At 34.4% G+C, this 22,589-nt stretch overlaps 1 non-coding gene and 1 pseudogene across 1 annotated transcript; one reads left to right on the forward strand and one right to left on the reverse strand.

Moving 5' to 3' along the window:
• The first annotated feature begins 7,701 nt into the window (after positions 1-7,701).
• LOC109263251 (40S ribosomal protein S2-like) lies at positions 7,702-8,618 on the forward strand (annotated as a pseudogene).
• Positions 8,619-17,610: 8,992 nt separating this feature from the next.
• On the reverse strand, positions 17,611-17,743 carry LOC128777919 (small nucleolar RNA SNORA76). Its single transcript, XR_008423223.1, has one exon. It is a non-coding gene; the product is annotated as a small nucleolar RNA SNORA76 (small nucleolar RNA).
• Between the last annotated feature and the right edge of the window lie 4,846 nt (positions 17,744-22,589).

Below are 22,589 nucleotides of genomic sequence, written 5' to 3' on the forward strand. Positions count from 1 at the left end.
ATAAATAAAAAACGTTGAAAAAAAAAATTAAAAAAAAAAATAAACAATTTAAACAATATAACAGAAAGCGAATTTAGAATAATAGTCATAAAATTAATCGCTGGGCTTGAAAACAGTATAGAGGACAGCAGAGAATCTATTGCTACAGAGATCAAGGGACTAAGGAACAGCCAGGAGGAGCTAAAAAATGCTATTAATGAGCTGCAAAATAAAATGGAGATGACCATGGCTCGGACTGAGGAGGCAGAGGAGAGAATAGGTGAACTAGAAGATAAAATTATGGAAAAAGAAGAAGCTGAGAAAAAGAGAGATAAAAAAATCCTGAAGTATGAGGGGAAAATTAGAGAACTAAGTGATGCACTAAGAGAAATAATCTACGCATAATTGGTATTCCAGAGGAGGAAGAGAGAGGGAAAGGTGCTGAAGGTGTACTTGAAGAAATCATAGCTGAGAACTTCCCTGATCTGGGGAAGGAAAAGGCATTGAAATCCAAGAGGCACAGAGAATTCCCTTCAGACGTAACTTGAATCGATCTTCTGCATGACATATCATAGTGAAACTGGCCAAATACAAGGATAAAGAGAAAATTCTGAAAGCAGCTAGGGATAAACGTGCTCTAACATATAAAGGAAGACTGATAAGACTCATGATGGATCTCTCTACTGAAACTTGGCAGGCCAGAAAGGAATGGCAGGAAATCTTCAATGTGAGGAACAGAAAAAAATATGCAGCCAAGAATCCTTTATCCAGCAAATCTGTCATTTAGAATAGAAGGAGAGATAAAGGTCTTCCCAAACAAACAAAAACTGAAGGAATTCGTCACCACTAAACCAGCCCTACAAGAGATCCTAAGGGGGATCCTGTGAGACAAAGTACCAGAGACATCGCTACAAACATGAAACTACAGACATCACAATGACTCTAAACCCATATCTTTCTATAATAACACTGAACGTAAATGGACTAAATGTGCCAACCAAAAGACATAGGGTATCAGAATGGATAAAAAAACAAGACCCATCTATTTGCTGTCTACAAGAGACTCATTTTAGACCTGATGACACCTTCAGATTGAAAGTGAGGGGATGGAGAACTATTTATCATGCTACTGGAAGTCAAAAGAAAGCTGGAGTAGTCATACATATATCAAACAAACTAGACTTTAAATTAAAGGCTGTAACAAGAGATGAAGAAGGGTATTATATAATAATTAAAGGGTCTATCCATCAGGAAGAGCTAACAATTATAAATGTCTATGCACCGAATATGGGAGCCCCCAAATATATAAAACAATTACTCACAAACATAAGCAACCTTATTGATAAGAATGTGGTAATTGCAGGGGACTTTAACACTCCACTTACAACAATGGATAGATCATCTAGACACACGGTCAATAAAGAAACAAGGGTCCTGAATGATACATTGAATCAGAGGGACTTGACAGACATATTTAGAACTCTGCATCCCAAAGCAACAGAATATACTTTCTTCTCGAGTGCACATGGAACATTCTCCAAGACAGATCACATACTGGGTCACAAAACAGCCCTTCATAAGTATACAAGAATTGAGATCATACCATGCATACTTTCAGACCACAATGCTATGAAGCTTGAAATCAACCACAGGAAAAAGTCTGGAAAACCTCCAAAAGCATGGAGGTTAACGAACACCCTACTAAAGAATGAATGGGTCAACCAGGCAATTAGAGAAGAAATTTAAAAATATATGGAAACAAATGAAAATGAAAATACAACAATAAGAACGCTTTGGGATGCAGTGAAGGCAGTCTTGAGAGGAAAATACATTGCAATCTAGATTGCCTATCTCAAGAAACAAGAAAAATCCCAAATACAAAATCTAACAGCACAACTAAAAAAAATAGAAGCAGAACAGCAAAGACAGCCTAAACTCAGCAGAAGGAGAGAAATAATAAAGATCAGAGCAGAAATAATATAGAATCTAAAAAACTGGAGAGCAGAACAATGAAACCAAGAGTTGGTTTTTTGAAAAAATAAACAAAATTGATAAACCTCTAGCCAGGCTTCTCAAAAAGAAAAGGGAGATGACCCAAATAGATAAAATCATGAATAAAAAAGGAATTATTACAACCAATCCCTGAGAAATACAAGCAATTATCAGGGAATACTATGAAAAATTATATGTCAACAAACTGGACAACCTGGAAGAAATGGACAAATTCCTAAACACCCACACACTTCCAAAACTCAATCAGGAGGAAATAGAAAGCTTGAACAGACCCATAATCAGCAAAGAAACTGCATCAGTTCTCAAAAATCTCCCAACAAATAAGAGTCCAGGACCAAATGGCGTCCCAGGGGAGTTCTACCAGACGTTTAAAGCAGAGATAATACCTATTCTTCTCAAGCTATTCCAAAAAAGAGAAAGGGAAGTAAAACTTCCAGACTCATTCTATGAAGCCAGTATTAGTTTGATTCCTAAACCAGACAGAGACCCTGTAAAAAAGGAGAACTACAGGCCAATATCCCTGATGAATATGGATGCAAAAATTCTCAATAAGATACTAGCAAATCGAATTCAACAGCATATAAAAAGAATTATTCACCATGATCAAGTGGGATTCATTCCTGGGATGCAGGGCTGGTTCAACATTCACAAATCAACGTGATACATCACATTAATAAAAGAAAAGATAAGAACCATATGATCCTGTCAATCGATGCAGAAAAAGCATTTGACAAAATTCAGCATCCTTTCTTAATAAAAACCCTCGAGAAAGTCGGGATAGAAGGAACATACTTAAACATCATAAAAGCCATTTATGAAAAGCCCACAGCTAACATCATCCTCAATGGGGAAAAACTGAGAGCTTTTTCCCTGAGATCAGGAACACGACAGGGATGTCCACTCTCACTGCTGTTGTTTAACATATTGTTGGAAGTTCTAGCATCAGCAATCAGACAACAAAAGGAAATCAAAGGCATCAAAATTGGCAAAGATGAAATTAAGCTTTCACTTTTTGCAGATGACATGATATTATACATGGAAAATCCGATAGACTCCACCAAAAGTCTGGTAGAACTGATACATGAATTTAGCAAAGTTGCAGGATACAAAATCAATGTACAGAAATCAGTTGCATTCTTATGCCCTAATAATGAAGCAACAGAAAGACAAATAAAGAAACTGATCCCATTCACAATTGCACCAAGAAGCATAAAATACCTAGAAACAAATCTAACCAAAGATGTAAAAGATCTGTATGCTGAAAACTATAGAAAGCTTATGAAGGAAATTGGAGAAGATATAAAGAAATGGAAAAACATACCGTTCTCATGGGTTGGAAGAATAAATATTGTCAAAATGTCAATACTACCCAAAGCTATGTACACATTCAATGCAATCCCAATCAAAATTGCATCAGCATTCTTCTCAAAGCTAGAACAAGCAATGCTAAAATTCATATGGAACCACAAAAGGTCCCGAAAAGCCAAAGTAATTTTGAAGAAGACCAAAGCAGGAGGCATCACAATCCCAGACTTTAACCTCTACTACAAAGCTGTAATCATCAAGACAGCATGGCATTGGCACAAAAACAGACACATAGACCAATGGAATAGAATAGAAACCCCAGAACTAGACCCACAAACATATGGCCAACTAATCTTTGACAAAGCAGGAAAGAATATCCAATGGAAAAAAGACAGTCTCTTTAACAAATGGTTCTGGGAGAACTGGACAGCAACATGCAGAAGATTGAAACTAGACCACTTTCTCACACCATTCACAAAAATAAACTCAAAATGGATAAAGGACCTGAATGTGAGACAGGAAACCATCAAAACCCTAGAGGAGAAAGCAGGAAAAGACCTCTCTGACCTCAGCCGTAGCAATCTCTTACTCGACACATCCCCAAAGGCAAGGGAATTAAAAGCAAAAATGAACTACTGGGACCTTATGAAGATAAAAAGCTTCTGCACAGCAAAGGAAACAACCAACAAAACTAAAAGGCAACCAACGGAATGGGAAAAGATATTTGCAAATGACATATCAGACAAAGGGCTAGTATCCAAAATCTATAAAGAGCTCACCAAACTCCACACCCAAAAAACAAATAACCCAGTGAAGAAATGGGCAGAAAACATGAATAGACACTTCTCTAAAGAAGACATCCGGATGGCCAACAGGCACATGAAAAGATGCTCAACGTCGCTCCTCATCAGGGAAATACAAATCAAAACCACACTCAGATATCACCTCACGCCAGTCAGAGTGGCCAAAATGAACAAATCAGGAGACTATAGATGCTGGAGAGGATGTGAAGAAACAGGAACCCTCTTGCACTGTTGGTGGTAATGCAAACTGGTGCAGCCGCTCTGGAAAACAGTGTGGAGGTTCCTCAAAAAATTAAAAATAGACCTACCCTATGACCCAGCAATAGCACTGCTAGGAATTTACCCAAGGGATACAGGAGTACTGATGCGTAGGGGCACTTGTACCCCAATGTTTATAGCAGCACTCTCAACAATAGCCAAATTATGGAAAGAGCCTAAATGTCCATCAACTGATGAGTGGATAAAGAAATTGTGGTTTATATATACAATGGAGTACTATGTGGCAATGAGAAAGAATGAAATATGGCCCTTTGTAACAATGTGGATGGAACTGGAGAGTGTTATGCTAAGTGAAGTAAGTCATACAGAGAAAGACAGATACCGTATATTTTCACTCTTATGTGGATCCTGAAAAACTTAACAGAAACCCATGGGGGAGGGGAAGGAAAAAGAAAAAAAGAGGTTAGAATGGGAGAGAGCCAAAGCATAAGAGACTCTTAAAGACTGAGAACAAACTGAGGGTTGGTGGGGGGGGAGAGGGAGGGGAGGGTGGGTGATGGCTATTGAAGAGGGCATCTTTTGGGATGAGCACTGGGTGTTATATGGAAATCAATTTGACAATAAACTTCATATATTAATATAAATAAATAAAAATTTAAAAAAGAATAAAAGAAAGGATTGTGTTAATGGAAAGTGAGATATAAGTGTTTTGAATAAAATATATCATAATGTGATATGATATATATATGAGATCATTCCAATTTTTTAGCCTAAAGTATTATTTTTGCAAAAGAAATCACAGAGGATTTAAAACAAAAAAATCCTTCAAGAAATAGACAAATAATGGATAAAGGTTAAGAAAACAACCACTTGCTACTTAACACATTATAGCATGCACCTCTATTTCAGATATTCTACATACCCAATTTTGGCTTATAACCAAATTTTCTTAATTGCAACAGTAAACTGTTAGACAAATTATGCATGTATTAAAAAATAAACCTTTGCAAATGTTAGGTACAAATAGTTTGATTGTTATTATGTGCAAATTGTGGAAATAGTCATTTGAAGCAATTTTATTGCTGAATCATCTCTGTTTGGAAGATATTAAAAAAGTACTGGGAAATATATGAAATGATGTTTCTATAATTGTCCCTAGAAACTCACACTTGGCTGTAATGATATGAACCACGATTAACCTTATTAATATAATTAGCAAGTAACTTAAATATAATACACAGCTTTCTCAGAAGAATTAATTTACTTCAGTATTTTTTAAAAAATGGGCTTTTTAAAGACCTAGTAGCAAACATATAATATTTCTTAACGGAATTTAAATATTGGCACAATTGTTGTAACATAGTAGGATAACTATAGAAGTTGAAAATATGAAGTTAAAAGTTACAGTATAGATATGAAGCACAGTAGTTATAGTTTTTTTTTTTTTTAATGTTTATTTATGAGCCATGGCAAGTGGGGGAGGGGCAGAGAGAGGACAGAGGATCAGAAGCAGGCTTTGCACTGGCAGCAGTGAGCCCAACATGAGGCTCTAACTCATGAACAGTGAGATCATGACCTGAACTGAAGTCAAAGGCTCAACTGAATGTGCCACCAAGGTGCCCCTTGTAGTTATAATTTTTGTTTAAGTCCTGGAATCCTAACATAACACATAGGATTAAAAATAACACAATGTATGTTCCATTCCCCTTGGACATATTCTCTTACTGTGTTTCTTCTTAGTGCATGCAATAGCACATAAATTTTGACATATTCCAAACAGACCAAGAAACTACTTGTTGTCACAATGAGTAGTCTGCTACCCAAAGTTAAGAGTATTTTCTTAGATATTAAATCAGTCCTCCCTCAATGGATTGGAAATTTTATTATAGTGAAATGAACAGGTTTGGTAACCCTGGTTAATCTTGCAATTAAATGTACCTGGATCATAAAGGACTATAATCCTTCTAAAAAAGTGGGTAAATTGGGCAACATACTGCCCACTTATTTAACTAGTACGACATAAGCATTTTCATAAAATACATAAATGGGATGAAAGCTCTAGTTTAAAATATAAATGAAATCAGTGGAACCCTATGCTTTTCAATATTTATAAACCACATGATCATGAATAAAATTGAACAAGATCTTACAAATATAAATGTATAACTTGCAGGAGGTATCTAATATTATACAAGGATTCTTACTGAGGCATTAAAATAATATACCACATTATGCTATTTAAGAGGTCTCAAAATTTTAATATAATTTCAGACTGTAAAAAGGAGGAAAATTCTTAGCTAATCATTATCAATGTCCAAACGTTAAATGTGGGGGCACCTGGGTGGCTCAGTCGGTTGAGCGTCCGACTTCAGCTCAGGAAATGATCTCACAGTTCGTGAGTTCGAGCCCCACATAGGGCTCTGTGCTGACAGCTCAGAGCCTGGAGCCTGCTTCCAATTCTCTCTGTGTATTATATTTAAGTTCTTAAATATAAGTTACTTAAATTAAGCTGTGTATTATATTTAAGTTACTTACTAATTATATTAATAAGTTTAATCATGGTTCCTATCTTTACAGCCAAGTGTGAGTTTCTAAGGACAATTATAGAAACATCATTTCATATATTTCCCAGTACTTTTTAATATCTTCCAAACAGAGACAATTCCCTCTCTCTGTGTCCCTTTGCCCCTCCCACTCTGTCTCTTTCTCTCAAAAATAAATAAACGTTAATTTTTTTTTAAATGTGTTGTCTGGTGAAAAGTCATACATACATACCACTGGGGTAAGTATAAAGAAATAGCATTATTTTTAGCACTTGGTAAAACTCAAAGATAACCTTGAATTAGGAGATTCATAAGTAAAAGTTCATAAATAAAAGTTGAGAAGAATGGATCAGGCAATATCCTCCTGTGTTGAGTATGGCCTAGATTGAAGATAAACAAATTTCACTGCTATCTCAGAAATAGTTTTAGGGCATGTTAGGGAGGCTGTTTAAAATCAGATTATTGAAATAAAGCTTCCAGGAAAAAAATTTAAAAAGGAATTGTTCACCAGTATATACATGATTCAGGCCATCATACTGAAATCACATCCACCCAGAGCAAACCAATTAGTTAGTGGCCAACATATAGAAGACTGATCAAACCCAGCATTCCTTTGCATACTTCAGTCCAGTGGATGCAGTCCTTAACCAATTGATTCCAACACAAAACCCCGTGTGCAAAAACAAACCTATCATTACAAGTTCAGTATTCTATTCCAAGAATCTAGATTTAATTCCCTACTGTTCTTATGAAACACAAAACTACATTACTGAACATTTTTAAATGCGCTATAGTTTACAGATAAGATTTTTCTCTATTCTTCTCTGGGAAAACACCAAATGGTGGATGACGCTGGTGCTGCCGGAGGGCCTGGAGGACCCACAGCCCTGGAATGGGAGGCTGTGGTGGTTTCTGTGGAGGCTTCAGCAACGGCCTTCGGGCCTGGCCACAGCAGGGGGGGGGGGGAGAGGGGGGGTCGTGGGCGGTAGGGGGTAGACCAAGGAGCTTGTGAAGGCAAGACCAAAGACAAGGAGTGGATTCCTGTCACCAAGCTGGCCTGCCTGGTCAAGGACATAAGATCTATCTCCTCCCTGCCCATCAAAGAATCTGAGATCATTGACTTTTTCCTGGGGGCATCCCTCAAACATGAGGTTTTTAAGATTATGCCTGTGCAAAAGCAGACCCGGGCTGGCCAGTGGACCAGGTTCAAGGCGTTTGTTGCCACTGGGGATTACAATGGACACCTTCGTTGGTCTGGGTGTTAAGTGCTCCAAGGAGGTAGCCACTGCGATCCGTAGGGCCATCATCCTGGCCAAGCTTTCCATTGTCCCCATGCGGTGAGGCTACTGGGGTAACAAGATCTGCAAGCCCCACAGTGTCCCTGCAAGGTGATGAGCCACTGTGGCTCTGTGCTGAGATGCCTCATCCCAGCCGCCAGAGGCACTGGCATTGTCTCAACCCCTGTGCCAAAGAAGTTGCTGATGATAACCGGTATTGAGGACTGCTACACCTCAGCCATGGGCTGTACTGCCATCCTGGGCAATTTCGCCAAGGCCACTTTTGGTGCCGTTTCCAAGATCTACATCTATCTCGCCCCTGACCTTTGGAAAGAGACTGTGTTCACCAAGTCTCCCTGTCAGGAATTCACTGACCATCTTGTAAAGACCCACACCAGAGTCTCAGTGCAAAGGACCCAGGCTCCAGCTGTGACCACCACATAGTTTTGTATAAGAAAAATAAAGTGAATTAAAGATTGTTAAAAAAAAAAAAAAAGAATGTTTTCTCTGTTGGGAATAAATTCTTAAGTGTCAGAACTTTATGGTCCATTGATTATAGAGGTCTATAATCCTCAATATTGCAGCCTCCACTATTCTATAATTGTTGCCATCAGGCAATTTTTTAACCCTTGCACCTGAGTCTCAAAAAGTACCAAGGAGAGAGAAATAGCTAAAAGTTCATGGGATATTCTGAAAAACAACATTGAAAAATAATAGGGCAATTTAATAGTATCCTGTAATTGGAAACCATTCACATTGTAACCTGTTTTGAAATATAAGCTTTTTGAGGGTAGGACTATGTCCTTTAAATGATAGCATATATTTGTATTTATATGAAACAAAATAGTAATTTTAATATGTTGCTTTATTTATATATGAAATATAAGTATATAGTTTTATGTTTATATCTGCCTATTTATTATGAATGTTGGCTTTAGAACCAATACATTTCTGTGTCAAATAAGCACAGATGACACTTCGGTCTGTTTCACATCCCCATGGGCCTTGTGATGGCTTTCTGCATGGCACATAATGGTCTCTGTGACATTCAGGCTTGGACGTCATCCAACTTTTTAAAGCTAAATGTAGACAAGACTAAATTATTACTCATAGGGTCTCCTCAACATCAATCTTTATATTTCTTTTTAGTTCTTCCCTCTGACATCTAGTATATCCTCCTCAATGTCTCAGGGCTCATAACACTGAACTGATTTTAGATTCTGAGCTTTGTTTTTGATGTCCATATTAATCAGGTTGCAAAGTCATCTTATTATCATCCTAGAAGCCTTTCTAGGATATATCTCACTGAGTCTCCAAGGGACAGAAAAACCTTCAGATGTGCTTCCATTATTTCTTGCTAGGATTACCGTAATTCATTATATTCTGGCCTACCTGTCACCTCTACTCTTAGCTGCATAAAGCTAGGGCAGACTCTGGTAATGTGTAAAGGCATACAAAAACTGGAATAACTGATCACATTACTTCAGTAAAGAGGAAATTCTGCTTGCCTCTAGGAAAGCTGTGGATTGTTTAAGCCTTTATTCCACACAAACATGACGGGTTTCTGAACTATAGTCAAGTGACTTGTTATCACTAATTGCTATTTTTCTTTAGGAAAAGTGCCAAGCATTGAAAGTATTCATTTCCAAAAGCAAATTTACCTCATAGAAAACATAATAGTTATGATCCTGAAAGGAGGAATAATTAACATCTTATAAATTGATTCCCGTTTTTTGTGAACTTGGGAGAAGGGCTTATTATATAAAAGAATCTTGTTAAAAATCACATATTATTTTGTAATGCAAATAATCACTCCTATGTTTATCTGTACTGTAAATTTAAATGTTAGTAGTAGGATGTTAGGTTTAACAGTCAAGGAACACCTGCAATGATGCTGTAGAAATAATCACCTCTGTTTCAGTTGATTCTAAGCCATGAAAAAGTGCTGAAGGAGATCTTGCAATGCAGGGACAGATTTATAAGACTGTCTCTCATCTAGCCACTCACAGACATCGATCAAAGTGAACAATAAAACATACCTACATTCTATTTCAGATGTGATTAATTTGGGTACAGTATTTACATTTCTTCATTCTGGGCTTATTTTACTTTATTATTTTCCTTCATCCATGTCATGCTGTTCCAGTGTCAAAAGTCATTAGAAATCTCCTCTTTTTGTGACTAAATTGCTTTACTTCCCTTTATCTTCTATGTCAAAGCTGACATTGGAGGATCTTGAATGTAACAATATGGGTCTTTCTCCGCATCAAATCCATGATAGATAAACAAAATAGGAAGGCATAAGACATGCTACAAACTCCCCATGCCCATTCCTCTTACCTAATTCTTATGTTTATCAGTTCTACTGAAGGCACTTCCTATGGTAGACTTTCAATATTATATTAATATAGGCATGTTGTTATGCAACATTGCATTAGCCTATTAAAAACACTTCCCTGGGTAATAAATCTGAAAAATGACAATACTTCCCAGGATCATCACTTGCTTTAGGAACTGGAATATAAGGCAAAAAGCAAAGTACATTATCCTCACTAATGTTCAGGACAGATGGTAAGGGGCCAGGGATGATATTGAGGATAAGAAGAATTTTGAAACTAAAATATTCCTTGAGACAAAAAAAAAAATATTGAGCTTCTCTTAAAAATCAATAATGATATATCATCTAAAAACACTACCTGTTATCCAATTTTTGAAATATTCTAAGTAGCAGGTAGATAGCAAATTTTGGAAAAGCAATCCTCTATAAAACTATTTTATCAAAATAAAGGTGAAAAGCTTCTGTAAGAGTAATAATCAGCACAGTGTCCTAAAGCAATGGAAATCTTATCCTTTGTAGCCTTAAATCCAGGTTCAATCTCTCCTCTTATTAATAGCACCCTTCAATGACTTCCTTACAGTCTCCAAAAAAGTAACAGTTTCAACAGTAAAAGCAGTGGCTACACCTTCCTTCACTATGAACTATGAGCTCCTCCATCTTCTACACCATCCTTGATTAGCAGGAAAGTTGTTATGTTTCCAAATTTCAGTTGATCATAAACACTTTTCCCCTCTCTACATGAGTCCAAGACATACATCCTAACATGTTTTGAGAATTCCTCACACTGAAAAGGGTTCTGAGTATAAGGACCGAACAGTTTTCTTTTCCTAAGACATGAAAAACTAGAAATCTTTATGTTGTAAACACATTTATAATGTCCACTCATTCATTTCTTCATTTATTAATAAAGCATTATTTATTGATACTAGAATATCTATAAGATAACCAAGTACATCTTTAAAGTACCATCAAAGAGCATCAAAAATATGAGAAAATCTCTAATGTTTAACATCTTATTCAAAATAGTCACCATGAAAATTATCAAATTTGTATTAAGTGCAAACTTATTTTGTAGTTTCATATATCTTATTTTATTATTTTATTTTATTTTATTTTATTTTATTTTATTTTATTTTATTTATTTTTGAGAGAGTGAGACAAAGTGCAAGCCGGGGAGAGGCAGAGAGAGAGGGAGACACAGGATCTGAAGCAGGCTCCGGGCTCTGAACTGTCAGCACAGAGCCCAACACGGGGCTCGAACCCACGAACCGTGAGATCATGACCTGAGCCGAAGTTGATGCTCAACCGACTGAACCACCCAGGTGCCCCATCATATATTTTAAATAGTATTTGGTGAAGGAGAGCTCTACCCTCTTATCAATGCTTAGGGCTTCTAGAGTCTGTCTAGACCTGCAGATGCCATGCCAGGAGGTGGCATAATACTATGAATTAGATAGATGAGGTCCCTGTTCTCAAGAATGCTGTAAAAAAAAAAAAAAAGTTAATAAATAAAGAGAATTACAGATTGTGATAAGTGCCATCAGATAGTAATGGAAGATGAGGAACCTGACTTAGAGGCAGTGGTTATGAAGGCCTCTCTGAAAACAACATTTAAGCTGATAACTAATGGGTGATAATCAACTTTTCTTTCAAAGAGACGGGACAATAGCATCCTAGCAGTTTTAGAAGCCACAGTAAAAGTCCAATGAAAAGAAGGGGCTTGAAATGATCAAGAAAAAATAAATCAGAACAGCATGGTCAGAGTATATTGACTGAGTGAAGAAAGCGTCAAGAGGAATTTGGAGAGGGAGGCAGAAGAACAAATGAGGACCCATGAACTAAATAAAGCTGTGATAAGTAGTTCCAATATTGTTCTAATTGAAGTGGAAACTACTGAAAAAATTTAGCAAAAAAATCAAAGTGACATGATCTATGATCTTAACAAATCATTCTGGCTACTGAGTGTAGATTTGAGAAATAATACAGATGAGAGTCCTCAAGTTCTAGTTTGAAAAATTGAGTGGATAATTGTTTCTTAAGAAACAATAAAACTTCTGAGATAAGGAGTCAGAAGGAAGAAGATAAATGAAATAAGGAACAAAATACAAAATTTTCTTTTGGACTAATTAAGTTTGAAAAGTTCATGAAAAGATATCAAGTACGTAGTTTGAATATAGAAGTCTGGAATTTAAAGATGTCAAAGCTTAAAATATAAATTTGGGAGTCTATAGCATTTACAGTATATTTAAAACTAAAAGTTTGGAGGACATCATCTAGGAAGTAGGGTACAGCTAAAGAAAAGAAAATATGACCCAATCTCAAGGTACTCCATTCAGTAGTAGTTAGGAAAGGAGACTGATTATGAAGATAGGAGAAGAGGCAAGAGAAATGAAGATAAGTGATGAGAGTATTTCAAGAAGAAAAGAGTGGTCAAATGTTGTATGCTTGAAGAAAATAAGAGGTGAGAATTGTCCATCAGGCTTGGCTAATGGACCATGGCTGTCATTGGTATCAGAGACAAGGCATGGTGGACATAAAATTTGGAAGGAAGGTATGGTGTTAGATAATGAATTGTGCATGAGAAAGTGGAGATTAACAGGTTAGGTTTATTCCGTACACTGTGGAAGTGTTATTTCAAAGCAAAATACATTTAAGTGGAACTAAGAACTAAAAATAAATGTTACTGTAAAATATTAAATAATGGCACAAAGCAGAGAGTGCCTCTTTAACACACCTAGGCTGCCCAGTTCTGTACAGTACTTTAGGTTGATTTTTTAAGGATTAAAAAGTACAATGGGGCACCTGGGTGGCTCAGTTGGTTAAACGTCTGACTTTGGCTCAGGTCACAATCTCAGGGTTTGTGAGTTTGAGACCTGCATCGGGCTCTCTGCTGTCAGTGCAGAGTCCGCTTCAGATCCTCTGTCTCCTTCTTTCTCTGCCCCTCCCTCTCAAAAATAAATTTTAAAAAACATAAAAAAAGGAAATCTTTAAAAAAAAAATACAAGAGTGAAAAGAGAACTTAAATTCATGTAATTTATTTTCAAGATAATAAAATATCAAGCAGTTCTTCATTCAGCTGCTCATTTAAGGATGAATAAGTAAACAAAAAGCACCTATAAACTATTTTTGCAAAAAAAAAATGTCCTGCAACGGAAAGAAGAAAATAAATATAGTGTGATATATATAGATGAAGAATTTATTAAACAATAATATAAAATTTTAGATGATAAGCACTGGGCACGCTCAAAAAAATGAAAATATTTTAAAAAGACGAAAGAAAAGAGACTGAATAAAAACTAAACCGAAGGATCTAAGAAAATACCTTGAAGAAAAAAAATTATGTCATCATAAAATTTAAATATTATTAGAAACAGTCAAATGAAGAATCAACAATGCTAAAAATTGAGCCTATGATGTGGAGAACAACCTTGAGAAAAGCACAGGCAAATATAAATTGGAAACACCAATCAGAAAAGGAGAGTATACAATTAAATCCAACAAATATTGAATCTGTGTATCTGAAGAAGAGAATGAAATAGAAAAATATGCTCAACTGCATGACAAGTACAAGCCTGTTTGTAAGTATGGGTTTTCCAATTATACAACAATGCTTTCACCTAAGATTCTTTCCACAAATAAGTTTGTACCCATTTTAAGTAGGCTCCTCATGCAGCATGGAGTCCAAGGCAGGGTTTGAACTCACAACCCTGAGATCAAGACCTGAGCTGAGATCAAGGGTTGGATGCTTAACTGACTGAGCCACCTATCTACCTTGTGGCTGGCTATATTTAGGTAGCAAGAACTGACTGCAGTTTTATAGCTCAGAAAAAAAGGTATTTGTAAAGCAGGTGACCTCTCCCTCTTTTTCAGTTGTCTTAATGGAAAGATAGGATTAATCAAAATTTAAAATTCCAAATTAAAACATAATTGAGCTAGTAACTTCCCTGCCCTATCTTGTCTTTATTGCTGGGTTAATATTTACTGTTGCTTATATCTAAATCTAAGATGATATGGTCTAAAACTGGAAATGCTGATAGCCCTTAGTTATTAAGAATATTATGGAAGAAGTAAATAGTAGACTTATTTTGGTTGGATAGTAACTGAAGATGACAGTACAGCCAGAGCTTCAGAGAATGCTTGCAATTCTTTTTCACCACAAAATAGTGGCTGAGAGAAAAAAAAAATTACATGTATGTATTTATAATATATAACAACACACATTTCTCCTATTTAGACAGGCAAAATATGCTAATATATTTGCAAATCTGTTTAAAATGGATATAATTTAGAAACTATGAACCATCAAAACTGACTCGAGAAAAACTAAATACACCAATAACAATGGAAAAAACAAAGAAAGTTGTCAACCATATCTCAGAAATATATTGGCAAATATTATTATAATTATTCTAAATCTATGAAGGAAAGCTTTCTATTAACTTATGATTTTATAGATCTAATGTCAAAGCCTTATAAAAATAAATAAACAAATTATATGTAAAGTTTATTTTTTAACATTAGGGTCAAAGTTCTTAATAAAACAATAGCACATAAATTTAATTATATATTAAAATATGATTCAAAGTGATTTTTAAAATATTCCGGTATTTCAAAGACTATTTATACATCCTTCAATAGGTCAGAGAATAAAACTATAAGATCACCTCAAAAAAGGTCTAAAATTTATAGGCTAAAATTCAAGATCCATTGTAGAATTAAAAGAAAAAATTAAATGCTATTTAAAAAGCAATATAAATCATCATTACGCTGAATCCACCAAAACCAGGAATAAGAAAAAAATTATACTTTCATATTACTTTACAAAAAGCTATTAAAGTAACTCAAGATGAACATAAAAACAACAAAATATATAAACATTGGAAATGAGGACAAATTATCATCATTAGCAAATAACATTTTTATCTACCTAAAAAAAAAAAAAAAACAAAGAGAATCAAACCTTAAAAAATTAGAGTTCTTTATGATGATAGTAAAACTAACATTTGAAAAACAATTATTTTCTTATATACCAGTCAATGTCAAATATAAAATCTAATATGAAAATAATAATTCTCATTGGCCAAAAATATATAAAGATATCAAATTTCTCAAAATAAATGTAATAAAAAATCTATAGAAATATGGAGAGAAATAACATTAAATTAACTTAGGGAGATAATACAATATAAATGAAAATATAAAGCTCTGTTTTTAAAAAGGCAGAACTATAAACTTGCCAAATGGTAATTCTAATCCAAATTTCAATAGAATCTTTTGGAGGAAACTTGCAAACAAATGTGTATAGTGTTTTATGAAAAATAAATAAGCAAAGACTGAAAAAAACTATATTTACCTTAACATGTATGAAAATCTAGAGAAATTTAACAATTCAATATAGTGATGTTTATAAAGAAATAAATAAAGCAATGGAATAGAAAACAAAATTCAAGAAAACTAGAATAATACCCTTAATATTTAGTATCATAGAAAATCAATACCTCAAATCAATATCAATACTTAAAATCTCAGGAAAATGATGCAGTTTTAGAAACTGGACTATAATTTGGGACAACTGTGAAGTAAATTCATTTTGCTTTGTTTCACAATTTTAACATAGATTTCAATATAGTATTTTAGCCTTAACATTCCACTTTTTAGGAATTCAAGAATCAAAACACATTGTAAGTTCAAAATATATATCTTAGTGTTATTAGTAAAAAAATGAATTAAAATATGTTGACTAAATGTATTACTGTACATAAATATTGACAACAGTTAATGTGATTTTGTAGAACATTTATGCAGTTTCATTCCATTTACACTGAATGAAAAAGGCACATTTAAAAAAAAGAAATTTTTTTTCTAGCTAGTGTGTTTGAATGATGGTTTTTATTTTTGTGACACACTGGATTTGATATAATTAGCATCTGAGAAAAATAAATAATTATATACTATTACTTGTTTTAACATAAGCATTCCAACCCAGGATTCACCATTTATGACATATGTGATCTTGGGCAAATCAATTAACCTTGGGGAGTCTCAGTTCCTTCAACTAATAGTAAACAAACAAACAAGGCTAAAATTCAAGTTCCATTCCAGAATTTAAAAAATTAAATGTTATTAATTTTTTATACATGCAATAATACATGTGTAATGTATACTGTGTCATGAGGATTTATTAATAGAAAACACCATTTTATATAATTCTGTGGAGAAGTATCTGATATGCAAAATGAGATAATTAAAATATGGGGGATATATATAACCTGAAAATGATAATTTTTCTATATTAACTTGACTGTATTAAATTTGGAAAAGAAATATGTAGTAGGGTACAGAAATGTGGGTGTTTTCAAAAAAGCTTTATGGACTTTTCTGAATTACATCAAGAAAAACTGCAAAGTTCTTTTAAAAAAACCTCAAGTGAACTTAATATCATTTGACATCAATATTAAAATACACACAAGGCATACAATTAAATTTATGTGGATGGGGTTCTTAGGGAAATAAATACATCGCAGTAAGCTTAAAACCTCAAAAAGTTGGAAAAAAAAAACCCTACTACCAGAAAGTCAAGTGATGATAAATTCACATATTTATGTAACAAAAGTTTGGTCCTAATGTCTTGGTTTAATAAGGACACTACTTTATAAACCTTTGTCCACAGATTGTACATTTGTAAGATATACATGTCTTTACCTCCGTCATAATATGTTAAGGAAGAAATTGTTTAGGGAAGTGGTTTTCGTTTTTTAATTTTTTTTTTAATGTTTATTCATTTTTGAGACAGAGAGAGACAGATCATGAATGGGGGAAGGTCAGAGAGAGAGGGAGACACAGAATCCGAAGCAGGCTCCAAGTTCTGAGCTGTCAGCACAGAGCCCAACGCGCGGCTCGAACTCACGGACCGCGAGATCATGACCTGAGCTGAAGTCGGCCGCTTAACCAACTGAGCCGGGCGCCCCATCATTTTTTAATTGCCTTTATGATGAGCTGTGCTTCTTTGATGGAACCAAAATTTTTGAGGGTTGGCACAGACCAAGGATGAGAAGAAATAAATTGGTTGTCAATCTTACCCAAGTGCGCGTCATAGTTACTTTCCCAGTCGCCCGCAGCCACGGCCCGATGCAAGCCGTCTCTCGAGGTTAAAACGGTCGCGGGTGGATGACCCGGCAGCCCCATTTACGCGCAAGCGCGTGCTCTGGCGTTGCAGCCTGACCCCAGGCTCCACGCGCAGACGCAGTGGGGACTCAAAGGCAGTGAGGCATCATGGTTAAGAGGCATTGAATACCAATCATTTGCCCTGACATTATATGCTTATAATTTCAATTCTTACAGAATTTTTTCTAAATTATTTTATATCAGCTTTAAAGAATGTGTATATTGATAAGGTCAGTGAAGCTTAATGAATAAAAATAAGAGTTTTACATCAGAAGGACATTGGCTATTCCTCACTGAGATAGGTGATAATTTCTTTAAACACGAGGAGCCTCATTTGTGAATGGGTAACATGTGGGTACTCACCACACATGGTTGTTGGACGAATTAAATACTACTGGCACAGAAGCAGCAGCAGTAAATGTTAAATATTTTTAGTAATATTGGTGATAATTATGTAGCATCCTTTGGTTGTGTAACTATTCCTGAAAAGGTATGGGGTAAATATTCTTCATGTGTAAATTCTGTCAATAACTTAAACGTGAACTCTATAAGGAAAAGACTGCTGTATTGATTAGTAGTTAAACCACGTGTTTCAATTGCAGTTCTTAGCTATATGATAATGGTAAAACTAGCTATCCATTTTCCTGCATTTACTAAGAGTGATATGCATATACAGACAGTCCCCAACTTAGGATGGCTCAATTTATGATATTTTGACTTTAACACTATGTGAAAGCAACATGCAATCAGTAGAAACTGTACTTTGAATTTTGAACTTTGGTTTTTTCCCAAGATGGTTAGAATGACTATCATCAAAAAGGGAAGAGATGACAAATGCTGGCAAAAATGTGAAAAAAAGAGAACACTTGTGTGCTACTGGTGGCATTGTGAACTGGTATAGTTCCGATGGAAAACACTATTAAGTTTCTTCAAAAAATTCAAAATAGAACTGCCATATGATCCAGCAATTCCACTTTTGGGAATATATCTGAAGGAAATGAAAACACCACGTTGATGAGATATATGCACCTCATGTTTGTAGCAGCATTATCCACAGAAGGCAAGCCATGGAAACAACATAAATTTCCAGTAATGGATACATGGACAAAGAAATTGTAGCATAAATAAACAATGGAATATTATTCAGCCATAAAAAGAAGGAAATCCTGCCATTTGTGACAACACGGATAGACCCTGAGGGCATTATGGCTACGTGAAATAAGTTAGACAAAGAAAGACCAATAATATATTATCTCACTTACGTGTGGAATCTAAAAAACAAAACTAAACTGAAAGCCAAGACAAAATAAAACAAACTGATAGAAAAAGAGATGCAGTTTTGTGGTTTCTGGAGGCAGGGGATGAGGGATTGGGGAATTGGATGAAGGTGGTCAAAAGGTGCAAGCTTCTGGTTATAAGATAAATAAGTACTGCAGATATAATGTACAACATGATGACGATAGTTAAAACTACTCTATGGTAGATTTATCTGTGTGTTGTTAAGAGAGTAAATCCTAATAGTTGTTTTCACAAGGAAAAAGCTTTTTTTTTTTTTTTTTTTTTGGTATATATATGAGATGATGGATGTTAACTAACTGTGCTAATCGTTTCACAATATACAAGTCATTATGCTATACACCTTAAACTTATACGGCGTTGCATGTCAATTATATCTCAATAAAACGGGGGAAAAATTAAAAGTACGAAAAATGATCAAATGCACAATAACCAAATAAATGTAAAAAAAAATGAGATTTTGAAATTTCACTATTAAATTGGCAGAAATTAAAATGTACATGATCCACCAATAATTACATGTGAAGACATTATGGCACATTAACATGATGAATTGATATTTGTCCATTAAATTGAGCTAGCACTAAACCATTTGACTGGGAATGATTTCAACTTTCAAGGTGTACTCAGTGAGCAAAACAAGATGCTATCAAGGGTATAGCATACTAATTATTCTGTAAAAGAAAGAGACAAATCTCTATAAACTAAATAAATAGATCTATATCGCTATATTTATGTATGGAGTGTGTATGAGGTGTATAAGTGTGTATTTGTGTGTATTTACAAGTATATATATTTATATATAAGTTTATACACGTATAAATGTATGTATTGTGAAAGCGTTTATATATAGAAACAGTGTCTATATATATATACTGGCTATATACTATATCTGTTCATGTATGGAAATATGGGAAAACTGAATGAAGAGAACAAAGGCTAGAAGAGTTAAAAATAACTGCTCTTTAAAAAATAATGGCACATAGGCTATAATCATATTTATACAAAATTATAAATATAAGGGAGAACCATAAGAATTTCAAAATTATTTTTGTTTAAATCTGCTGACTTACAGGTTGGTGACAATATTTTCAAATGAAAGAAGTAATTTCCCAATTAATGTCATTAATATGGTTCTATTTGGTGGTGAAAAACAAAACAAAACAAAACACGCTTCTACATGTATACACTTGCATGAGTGAAAGAAAGCCACACTAGCCTACTGACATTGCTTATTACAGGGCAGGAGAGGAGGCAGATACAATTGGAAGAGGCCCCATGACCAGGTGAATAACTACGTATCATCTTATGTATACTTAGTACAAAGACAATGTATTACATATGTTAAAACCTAGTTTAAAAATTCTCTGAAATTCCCCAACTGACCAATGTTGACATCTCTCTGCCCCTATTCAGCAGGAATAGTTACAGAAGAAAAGACCTTCCAGCCTCAACAACCTTAAAGATTTAAGGGTCCAAATGGTTCTGAGGGGAAAATGATGAGGAGAACAAAGCAAGAGAAATGTAGATAAAATTAAATTTCCTTACAACTTACAGCCCATTGATAAATGCCTGAGGCGAGCAGAGTGTGACATTCCTCAAGGCTTCAAGATTGCCTTAATGTTCATGTTTTGCTAGACTAAAAGGGACCTTAGCTTAACAATAGCCAGACCTCCAGGATCCTGTAAATCTTCTTTAACATTGGAAATCTCTAATTTAGAGACTTTCATTCTCTCTACCCATCCCCCACAACTTAAAAGTAAATTTTCAATCACTCCTCACAATCACAGTACACCTCTTTCAGCCTAAGGATCTTGTCCCTGTGCTTTAATAAAAACACCTATTCACACCAAAACAAAACAAAACAAAACAAAAAACAAAACACCTCTCAATTTCCTCAGATAAGACATAACAAGAGCCTTAAAAATGCTCCTTTCTCATGACACCTGGTGGCTCAGTTGGTTGGGCATCCAACTTCATCTCAGGCATGATCTCACAGTTCATGGGTTCAAGCCCCATGTCAGGCTCTGAGCCTGGAGTCTGCTTCAGATTCTGTCTCCCTTTCTCTCTACCCCTCCCCTGCTCATGGTATGTCTCTCTCTCTCTCAAAAATGAAGAAACATTAAAAAAATATATTTTAAATGCTCCTTTCTCTTAATGTACTAAATTCTCTAGTAAGAATTTTTCTTAAGAATAGTTACATATGCTTTCCAGAATTTATTTACAAGAATATCTCCCGTAGGATTGTATTTATAGGAGTAAAAAATTTGGACTAACTTTCCTCCAGCAAGAAGTTAACTAAATATGTTACATAAAATTTGATTTACACATACATGTATGTATAAATATATATTTGTATGTATTTGTAAACTATATAATATGTATGTATATTTATATAAAGATATTAAAATCCATGTAGAAATGTTTTAAAGAGAATACGAAATTCTTTGTTCTACATGTTGCAAATACTTTCTCGGTTTGTCATTGCTCTCCATTCTATTTGTGACACATTTACTACACTTTCAACTATATGAAAAGATATTAGTATGAATTAACAACACCAATTATGAACAATGAGACAGTAAGATACACTTCATGTGATTTTAGCTTTAGATTGATATGTTTATATATTCTATATAATCCTTTATGATGAAAACATGTTCAATTCATAAAACTAAAACATTAAAAAATAAAATTTCCAGTTTTATTTTATTTAATATGTGGTATTTATCCAAATAGCTTACACAGAAAAATACTACATTAACTAGAACGACATATGTAAAGACATAAAACAGACTGTTCAGAAAGTCATGTTTCTCAGAATATTGTGACATGGGATAAAAGATTATATTTATTATTTTTTAGATAGGAAATGGAAATAAGAATTGTTAATAATCTGTACCCTGAACATATTTCTAAAAGTCACTAGTCAATATGTTCTTCTTTTGATGTATCACTACAACATATCACATACAAATGTTAGAATATATATATTTTTATAAATTTTCAGAAATTCTAGATTGTTAGAGACATTTGTTACTAAATATTTTTCAATATGCATTCTCTCCAACAAAATTAAACTTACTGTATAGATATCCTATATAATGATTTAATTTCTTTTGTTTTCATTTTTAGCTGTCTCAAATGCACAATTCTTATAAAATAACCTGAAATGAGAGGGGTTTGGTTTTGTTTTGTTTGGCTGCCCTTTATATGGCTAGTTTGAAAATATTTCTGAAATGCAACTTTCACTGCAGTCAAGTCACTCCTATTATCTTTCTGTGGTGCCAGCCATGAAGAAAAAAAAAAAAAATCCATTGCTATTTTAACAATCATATTAAAGAGTAAAAAGACCTTTCCAAAAGGTGAAAGCTTGCCTTTGGTACTGTTAGTTAAATGTCATATTTTCCTCAAGAAATAGGAGGTACCTTTATTAATATAGTTGACTACAGTGGCATCTGCTACTCCCTTCTGAATTTAGAAAACCATGAAGTTTTTCCTATTTCTCATACAGATAATATGGTTTACGTATTAACTATGGAGGCTGCCCCATTTTTTTTTGTTGGTTCCATTCATTTCAAGCTTAGTTTAACACTAGTTATATTAGTTAGAATTCTTGTGATCAGAAGTGATAGAAACCCAGCTCCAACCA

This window comes from Panthera pardus, unplaced genomic scaffold (genome assembly GCF_024362965.1).
Source record: "Panthera pardus isolate Hobbes unplaced genomic scaffold, ASM2436296v1 HiC_scaffold_17, whole genome shotgun sequence".
Lineage (NCBI taxonomy): Eukaryota > Metazoa > Chordata > Mammalia > Carnivora > Felidae > Panthera > Panthera pardus.